Here is a 9,355-nt window from a genome sequence, read left to right as displayed (position 1 = left end):
TCTCTCTCTCTCTCTTTCTCTCTCTCTCTCTCTCTCTCTCTCTCTCCCCCTTGAGCTCTGTCTCTCAAAAATTAAAAAAAAAATTTTTTAATGGAGTCAGGAGTCCAGAAGGGGGAGCTCTCATGCCATACCATTCAATATCAAAAATTGCCAGTACAGACCCTAACAGAAGAATTGTCAACAGGAAAGAGTCATCAGTTACAGGTCCCAACAGGAAAAGATAGGCATTGCATCTCCTATAAGAAATTAACCACCCCTGCAACTCAGCCAGTGAGAAACTGTCATCACTGTACACTCTTGTCTTTTTCCAATGGACTTGCACTCAAAACAACCCCTCCCAACTTCCTCCTTCTCTTTAAAATAACATTCCTCTCCTTTGTTTAGTCAACTAGCCTATGATTTCTGCTGTAGCTTGCTTGTCCCAAATTGCAATTCTTTGCTATTCCTGAGTAAACTGGTTTTTTTTTTTTTTGCTGGTAAAATAACTGACTTAAAATTTTAAAGTCAACAGGTGTAGATTTAGCAAACTGTACACAGAAACTGTATGCTAAAAATTATGCAACACAAATGAAAGAAATCAATGAAGACCTATAAAAAACAGAGAGATATACCATGTTCATGGATCAGAGGACTCAACATAGTGAAAATGTCAGTTTTCCCCAGACTGATCTATTACAGGCTTAATACAATTCCTATCAAAAGAGTTTTTTTTAATTTTTTATTTTATTTGTGATACAGAGAGAGACAGAGCATGAGAGGGGAGGGTCAGAGAGAGAAGGAGACACAGAACCGGAAGCAGGCTCCAGGCTCTGTGCTAGAGCCTGACGTAGGGCTTGAACCCACGAACATGAAATCTGACCTGAGCCAAAGTCAGAGGCTTAACCAACTGAGCCACCCAGGTGCCCCTGTCAAAAGAGTTTTGTAGAGGCTACTGGGTGATTCAGTTGGTTAAGTGTTGGACTCTTCTTGATTTTGGCTCAGGTCATGATCTCATGAGTTCATGTGTTCCAGCCCCTGGAAGGGCAGAGCCTGCTTGGGATTCTCTTTCTCTCCCTTTTTCTCTGCTCCTCCCCTGCTCACGAGAACACACACTTGCTCGCTTGCTCTCTCTAAAAAATAAATAAATAATCTAACAAAGAGTTTTGTAGCCATAGAGTGGGAGAAAATATTTGCAAACTAAAGGGGATCATAGCTCCTTTTTAACTAATGTCAAACAGGGTCCAAATGAGCCTTTCACTGACTTTGAACATAGGCTTCTTAGAGCGGGGCATATCCTTGGTAATGCCAGGCTAGCTCCGAATTTGTTAAACAATTGGCCTATGAAAATGCAAATCCCGCATGTCAGGCAGCCATTAGACCTCATCAAAAAAGGACAGATCTCTCTGGTTACATTAGATTGTGTTCGGACCTCAGCTCAGCTTACCAGCAGGATTTAGCAATGGCCGCAGCCGAACCTTTAGGCCACCAAGACAAGAAAGGATGCTTCAACTGTGGTAGAGAAGGTCACTTTGCCAAAGACTGTCGATCCAACAAGTGGCCCAATGATGGTAATGGTGCTCCTAGCTTGTGTCCTCGATGTCAAAAAGGCCGACACTGGGCTAAAGATTGTAGATCAGAGACAGACTTCCAGGGTAACCCATTACCACCCCTGCAGGGAAATGGGAAATGGGGCCAGCCCCAGGCCCCGAAACCCAGACGAACCTCCGGGGCAGTCAAGTTTGTTCCCACAAACAATCCGTTTCTGACCTCTGCAGAGCAACCCCAGGAAGGGCGGGACTGGACCTCTGTTCCACCGCCCGCACAGTATTGACCCCCGAGATGGGAGTCCAAATCCTACCTACTGGAATTTATGGTCCCTTACCCCCTAAAACTTTTGGTTTAATTTTGGGACGCAGTAGTGCTATAGTTAGAGGGCTACATGTCTATCCTGGAGTGATAGACAGCGACTATACGGGAGAAATAAAAATTGTGGCCTCCTCCCCTCAGGAGATTACCACAGTACCCTCAGGACAGCGCATCTTGCAGTTACTTCTGCTGCCTCTTCCTGCTGCTGACAACTCGTTTAAAAACTCAAGCCGAGAAGCCCAAGGGTTTGGCTCCTCCGATGCTTATTGGGTACAGCCTGTTAACACCCAAAAACCCATGCTTACACTCTGGCTTGATGGCAAAGAATTTCAAGGTCTAATAGACACAGGAGCAGACATCACCATTATTAAAAAAAGAGGCCTGGCCTTCACAATGGCCCTTATCCCCTACCTTAACCAACCTTAAAGGCATAGGGCAGAGTAAAAACCTGGAAAAGAGTACAAAATTACTGCGCTGGCAGGATGCAGAAGGAAATCAGGGAGACATTCAACCTTATGTTATTCAAGGATTACATGTTAATTTCTGGGGGCGAGTCCTGTTATATCAAATGGGTATCATTATGTGTAGGCCTAATGATTTGGTTACAGCACAGATGTTAACTCAGGGATTTAAGCTGGAAAAGGGACTTGGAAAAAATGAAGATGGTATTACCCAACCTATTGAGGTACAAAATAACCATCAAAAAGGGGGTTTTGAAAATTTAACCTAGTGGCCATTGACATTCCTGTGCCTCATGCAAATAAGATCACTTGGGAGTCTGATGACCCTGTGTGGGTTGATCAATGGCCTTTATCTACTGAAAAGCTACAAGCAGCGCATCAGCTGGTACAGGAGCAATCGGCTGCTGGACGCTTAGTGGTGAGTAAGTCCCCATGGAATACACCTATATTCGTCATAAAAAAGAAATCAGGTAAATGGAGATTGTTGCAGGACCTTAGGGCAGTAAACAGTACTATGGTTCTAAAGGGAAAACTCCAGCCAGGGCTGCCCTCTCCTGTGGCTATACCTCTAGGGTATTATAAAGTTATCATAGACCTTAAAGACTGTTCTTTACCATCCCCCTCCACCCTGAGGACCAAGAGCGATTCGCTTTTAGCGTGCCCTCTGCTAATCTTAAAGAGCCCATGATAAGATATCAATGGAAGGTTTTACCTCAGGGCATGGCTAATAGCCCCACCTTGTGTCAAAAGTTTGTGGCAAAAGCCATTCAAAAGGTTCGCGATGATTGGAGGGAACTGTATATTGTACACGATACGGCTGACACTCTCTGGCCGGGAGGCACGGCCAGCAGGTGCTGAAATGCTTTGATGACTTACAGTCGTCCCTGCAGGCTCACGGGCTGCAAAGAGCCCCTGAAAAGGTGCAGTTACAAGACCCTTACTCTTACCTGGGTTTTCAGATTTCAGGAGCCCATATAACTACTCAAAAATTGGAACTCAGGTTAGACACTCTACAGACACTCCACAATTTCCAAAAATTACTAGGAAATATAAACTGGGTTGGGCCTTATCTTAGGCTCACCACTGGACAGCTCAAACCTTTGTTTGACATGCTCCAGGGGGACCCAGATCCCAAATCCTCTAGATCTCTCACTAACGAGGCCCGTCAAGCGTTAAAAATTGTGGAGGAAGCCATCCACTCCCAGTTTGTCACTGCCATAGATTATGATCAACCCCTGTTGCTTATTATTTGCAATACCTCTTTTACTCCTACAGCAGTTTTCTGGCAAAATAGTCCCATTATGTGGGTGCATCTTCCCTCCTCACCTGCGAAGGTCATCTATCCTTACTACCTGGCCGTGGCTGGCCTCCTCGCTCCAGGGAGAGAACAAAGTGTGAAGTACTTTGGAGGAGCCTGACTCCATCATACGACCCTATTCAAAAGGTGAGCTTGACCGGCTTTTTCGGACTCCTGATTGCTGGCCTATTGCGTGTGCTTCCTCTTCAGGTAAGATAGACAATCACTATCCACCTCATAAGCTCTTACATTTCTTTAAGAATCAGGAATTTATATTCCCAACAAAAACCTCTCAACAGCCCCTATCACGGGCCTTAGTAGTTTTTACTGACGGATCCTCTACTGGCATTGCAGCTTATACTTCTGAGGATCAGGTCATAAGTTTTTCCACCCCGTCCACTTCTGCTCAACTTGTAGAACTGCACGCAGTTATTGCGGTTTTTTCCGCTTTTCATGATAGACCTTTTAATCTATACACAGACAGTGCTTGTATAGCTAACTCTGTACCCTTACTGGAAACTGCAGCCCAAATTAGACAGAGTTCAGGGGCCGCTCCTCTTTTTATGCAACTTCAGTCTTTAATTCATAAAAGAAAAGATCCTTTCTTCATTGGTTATATAAGGGCTCACACTGGCCTTCCAGGCCCGCTGTCCTTAGGTAATCAAAAGGCTGATTTAGCTACAATAGGAATCTGTAATATCACACATCCCCAGGATACAGGAGTAGAAGCAGCCTCCAGAGCTCACGCTACCCATCATCTCAGTGCCCGCACCTTAAGAATTATGTTTAAGATTTCCCGTGAGCAGGCACGACAGATAGTAAAACAGTGCCCTTCTTGTGTTGTGCATCTACCTGTTCCTCATTTGGGAGTAAATCCTCGAGGACTAGTGCCCAATGCCATCTGGCAAATGGGCATCACACACATTTTAGAGTTTGGAAATCTGAAGTATGTCCATGTGAATGTTGATACCTACAGCGGCTTCCTACATGCTACTTTACAAACTGGAGAAGCAGGAAAGCGCGCCGTAGCACACATGCTTTCTGCCATATCAGTGTTAGGAATCCCAAAACAGGTGAAAACTGACAATGGACCAGGATATACGGGAACCGTGTTCTCTAAATTTTGTCAACAGTTACACATTAAACACATCACTGGAATTCCTTATAATCCACAAGGACAAGGTATAGTAGAACGGGCACATTTATCTTTAAAAAATACCCTTGATAAAATTAAAAGAGGGGGAACTGGTACCCCATCAAGGGATCTCCCAGGAATCTTTTGCACCATGCACTGTTTATTTTAAATTTCTTAACTTTGGATAAAGAAGGACGCTCAGCTGCTGAGCGTCTCTGGCAAAATGAGACACAAAACACTTTTGCTACCGTGCTTTGGAAGGACCCTTTGGATAACAAGTGGCATGGTCCGGACCCAGTTTTCATCTGGGGACGAGGTTCAGTTTGCATTTACCAACAAAAAACAGATGCAGGCAGATGGTTGCCAGAGAGATTAGTAAAACAAATCAATCAAAGCACTCAGTCCTCCAGGGAGAAGAAATCTCCTTGAGAGAAATCTTTGTCTTTCCTTTAGGACCAAGCTGGGAAAAGAAGCTTCAAAAGGAACCTGGAGAAGAGGAGGAAGGAACACATCAACAGTCCTTTCTTCATAGATTTTATGGACTTTTACCCTATCCCCTTCCATGTTTAAGACCTATTGCGGTTTTATTGATCTGGGTGCCCTTGGGCCCTGTTCTATTCAATAAGGTCATGGCTCTCCTGAGGCAGCAAATAGGCGCAGCATACCCAGGTCCAGTATATTAAGCTCAATAAGGCCGATTCAGGAGGCCGATGGAAAAGCTGTGGCAAGAGGCACGGGCTGGCTAGCCAATGACGGGTAAGAGAGGCCTTACCATCCTTTCACCTAAGACAGGAGCTCAGACACAAGCTTCTGAGTGTGCCCATGACGGGTAAGAAGGATCGGCAGGTCTCCGACCTAAGACAGGCACAGTCCTTTCCTTGCCTAAAAGGAGCTTTAAAATCAGTTTTAAAGGGAGGACCTGTCAGAAGCCGCCAAATTTTCTGGCTGCCTCAGGCAAGGATTATCACTCTCCGGGGAGTGAACCAGTAAACAAGATTTGCATCTGGAGGCTGGAGACTGCCATTTCCTGGTCCAAGATTTTTGGCGTCGGTCATGCTGGGCCAGACGTAGAGTGGCCAAGGTGCACAAAAGATCAATACCGCATTTTGGATTATTCAGTGCTAGCTTCCCCTCCCCAGCATTGCAAAGGCAAGTCTGGGCGCTTCTTTTGATATGCATTTGACTCTGTTTACCTGGTAACCGATCCGGGGCAGTTCCCCGCCCCAAACTTCTATATAAGAGGAATTATTTTCTTAATAAAGAAAAAGAGAAGAAGAAGAAGAAAGAAGCTAGAGACTTGATCAGAAACCGTGTGCGTCTTCACTCTCTGCATCTCTCCCTCCTGCCCTGTTTTTCTCTCCCTCCCTCAGGAAGAGAACCCGAGAGGATTTTTCCGCCCTGCTGGCCAGGGTGGGACACAACAATTGGCGACCCAACGTCGGGCTGAGTAAGAGGGATCTAGTGAAGAAACCGATCAAAGAAAAAAAGAAGAAGAAGAAAGAAGCTAGAGGCTTGATCAGAAACCATGTGTGTCTTCACTCTCTGTGTCTTCCCTCTCCTGCCCTGTTTTTCTCTCCCTCCCTCAGGTGAAGGACCCGCGACTGAGGCGCACTCAAAGCCGGGGACGAGCGCGCCTGGACCTGGTGAGCTAGTGCCCCGCGGCACCCACAAGTGCCGCTCCAGCCTGGGGTGGAAGCGGACGGGCGGACGAGCAGTCCCCGGGCCCCGGGTTAGGACACAAAGGACTGGTATCTAGACTGTATAAAGAACCCTCAAAACCCAACAGTAAAAAGGCAAAGCAAAACTTCAATTGGCAAAAGAGCTGAAGAGACATTTCACTGAAAAGGAGACACAAATGGCAAATAATTATGAATGGTTAACATCATGAGTCATTAGGAAAATACAAATTAAAACCACAATTAAAAAACACAATGAGATACCACTACATACCTCTCAGAATGGCTAAAATAAAAAACAATGATATCATATGCTGGTGACGTTGTGGGTAACTCAGTTACTCATCCATTGCTGACAAGAATGTAAATGGTACAGCCTCTGTGGAAAACAGGTTAGCAGTTTCTTATAAAACTAATATGCAGTTATCATATGACCTAGCAGTTGCACTCCCAGAATTTATCCCAGGAAAATAAAAACTTGTTTTCAACAAAAATCTGTACCGGAATATTCACAGCAGCCTTATCTGTGATACCTAAAAACTGGAAATGACTCAGATGTCTTTTAGTGAGTAAATGTTTGAGCCAACTGCAGTGCATTCACACCATGGAGTGGGCTCAGTGGGAATGGACTGTTGATACAGGAAGCAGTCTGGGTGAATCTCAGGGTAATTATGCTGAATGGGGGGCAGGGGGGAATCCAAGCTCAGAAGGTTATATCCTTTATAATCTATTAACTTTAAAAATAAAACTGCCAGTTACTTTACCAGCAAAAATGTGTTTATTTGGAAACATCAGAGAATTGCAGTCCAGGGCAAGCAACTTACTGAAAAACCATAGGCTAGTTTGCAGAACAAAGCAGAGAAGGCTCTTTTATAGAGGAAAGAGGGAGTTAGGAGGGCAGGAAGTCCAGCTGGGAACCGGAAGTGTAGTGGCTTCTCATTGGCTGGGCTGGCTATCACAGTCTCTCATTGGCTGGGCTGTTGCTGGGCAGAAGGAAACCAGCTTAAAGGGTCCGTCGCTTCTGCTGATTCTGCGATTAAGAGCTTCACTTGTGGAAACCCCCTATTCCATTTCAGTGACACTCCCCTTTATTGTTTTTCACAATTATGTTTATTAACATTTTTGAAAAGATAACATTTTAGAAGTGGAGAGCAGACTAGTGTTTTAGGCATGAAGGGGCAGGTGGGAGATGGGTCCTCTTGGTGATAAATCCTCTATCTCGGCTGTGGCAGGGAAGACAGGAACCCATGTGTGTGATACCACCATGTGAAGCCGAGCGCACACATATGATTGTAAGTGGAACTGGAGAAACCTAAGATTGTGACTCATCTGTGTTGGTATCAGGGCTGTGATATCAGCGTTGTGGTTTGACGATGCTATCTATGGAGAAACCGGGCAAAGCATACAAGGAATCCCTTTACTACATCCTACAACTACATCTGAATCTATAATTATCTCAAAATAAGTTTAATTTTAAAACCCCAGGTGACTCAGTTAGTTAGGAGTCCAACTTTGGGTCAGGTCATGATCTCGCAGTCTGAGTTCAAGCCCTGCATAGGGCTCTCTGCTGTCAGTTCGGAACTGCTTCAGATCCTCTGTCTTCCTCTCTTGCTGCCCCTCCCTGCTCATGCATGTGCAAACTCTCTCTCTCAAATAAATAAGCATTAAAAATAAAATAAAATAAAAACTCACATAGCATGGAAAGCACATTCTTTTGAAACCAGTTTTTCTGCTCTCACATTTTATTGGAATTATGAACAAATATCTTCAACGTAAGCGTCTAAGCTTTTCAAGTTTAGAATCCAGACGCAGCACCGTCCACAGTGAGCCAGAACTCATCCGCACACCTTTGGGACCGCCACATCTTGAAGATGCTCTTTAGTGATCTCCACCTGGTGTCTTCCTTTTGAAATGACTTTTAAAGACTTGTTTAAAATAGCATTCAACGCACAGTTATGACTAAATCTGTTTCAGTTTTATATCTCCTTTTTTCTTAAGCAAGTACAGACTCCCATCAGCATCCCAAACTAGCATTAATCAAGATTTTTTCAGGCTACTGTGTCTTCGATGAATAGTATCTTCTTCACAATTAAGCAATTGAGAGCAGTCGATCTGAATGGAGTAAAGACAACACCTTCCTCGCTGCCAACATCAGGGAAGAAATCTCACCTCATGCGGTGAGCACGGCCCATCCTGTTTGTTTGGTTTTTACTTGGCTTTTATCTGCTCCTTTCAAGAGAATGTCAGCTGTTTGAGGGCTGGTCTGTCCACAACTAAATCCCTGGAACAGGATGGAGCCAGCACATAAATGTCGGAGAAAATAGAAGTGCATGGGGTGGGCTGGCCTTTCTGGCCTGTCTAGCAAGTTCCCCACAGGGTAGCCCACTCCCCCAGATCCCATCCTGCAACACACATCCTGGACAACAGCCCCTGGTACTTCTGATTCCAGAAGTCCACCCTCCCTTCCCAGCATCCACACCTTTACAAGTGTCCACTCCGTGTTGCTTTCCATGAGGTCACGGCTGCTGAGGCATGTCACGGCTGTCCTTACCCGTGTGGGAGGCCAGTCAGGGGATCCGCCTACCGGAAACGGTTCACACATCTGCACTGGAATGTGAACCTGTTTAGTTAAACGAACCAAATCTCTGGTCACTGCGGTCTGCGCCCCAGCTGGCTCCCACCAGAGAGAAGCCCTTGGGGCTGCCTCCCCCAACGTGCTTTTCTGTCTCTCTGCCGCAGTCCAGGGAAGTCAGCCTGGGAGGCTCATTCATCTCAAAGTCATGACAAGCATCTTCCACCCCAGCTGGCTAGCCCCACCCCCCAAGGAGGACTCTGGGATCCATTTTTTTCTTGCTGCTCCCATCTGTTCAGCCAAGCTAAAGTAGAGGAAGGGTCGGAGTTCTTGAATTTGCATATGCACATACTGTGAGGTGGCCAGTTT

At 45.4% G+C, this 9,355-nt stretch overlaps 1 long non-coding RNA gene across 1 annotated transcript; it reads right to left on the bottom strand.

The window, feature by feature from the left end:
- Window positions 1-8,127: 8,127 nt before the first annotated feature.
- On the bottom strand, window positions 8,128-9,046 carry LOC115286434. The gene is made up of 2 exons (XR_003906061.1): window positions 8,894-9,046; window positions 8,128-8,695 (listed from the first exon to the last, which is right to left on the bottom strand). It is a non-coding gene; the product is annotated as an uncharacterized LOC115286434 (long non-coding RNA).
- Between the last annotated feature and the right edge of the window lie 309 nt (window positions 9,047-9,355).

This window comes from Suricata suricatta, chromosome 1 (assembly GCF_006229205.1).
Source record: "Suricata suricatta isolate VVHF042 chromosome 1, meerkat_22Aug2017_6uvM2_HiC, whole genome shotgun sequence".
In the NCBI taxonomy this organism is placed as follows: domain Eukaryota; kingdom Metazoa; phylum Chordata; class Mammalia; order Carnivora; family Herpestidae; genus Suricata; species Suricata suricatta.
Note: the sequence above shows the minus strand (reverse complement) of the source record. Positions and strands in the feature narration are given on the sequence as shown.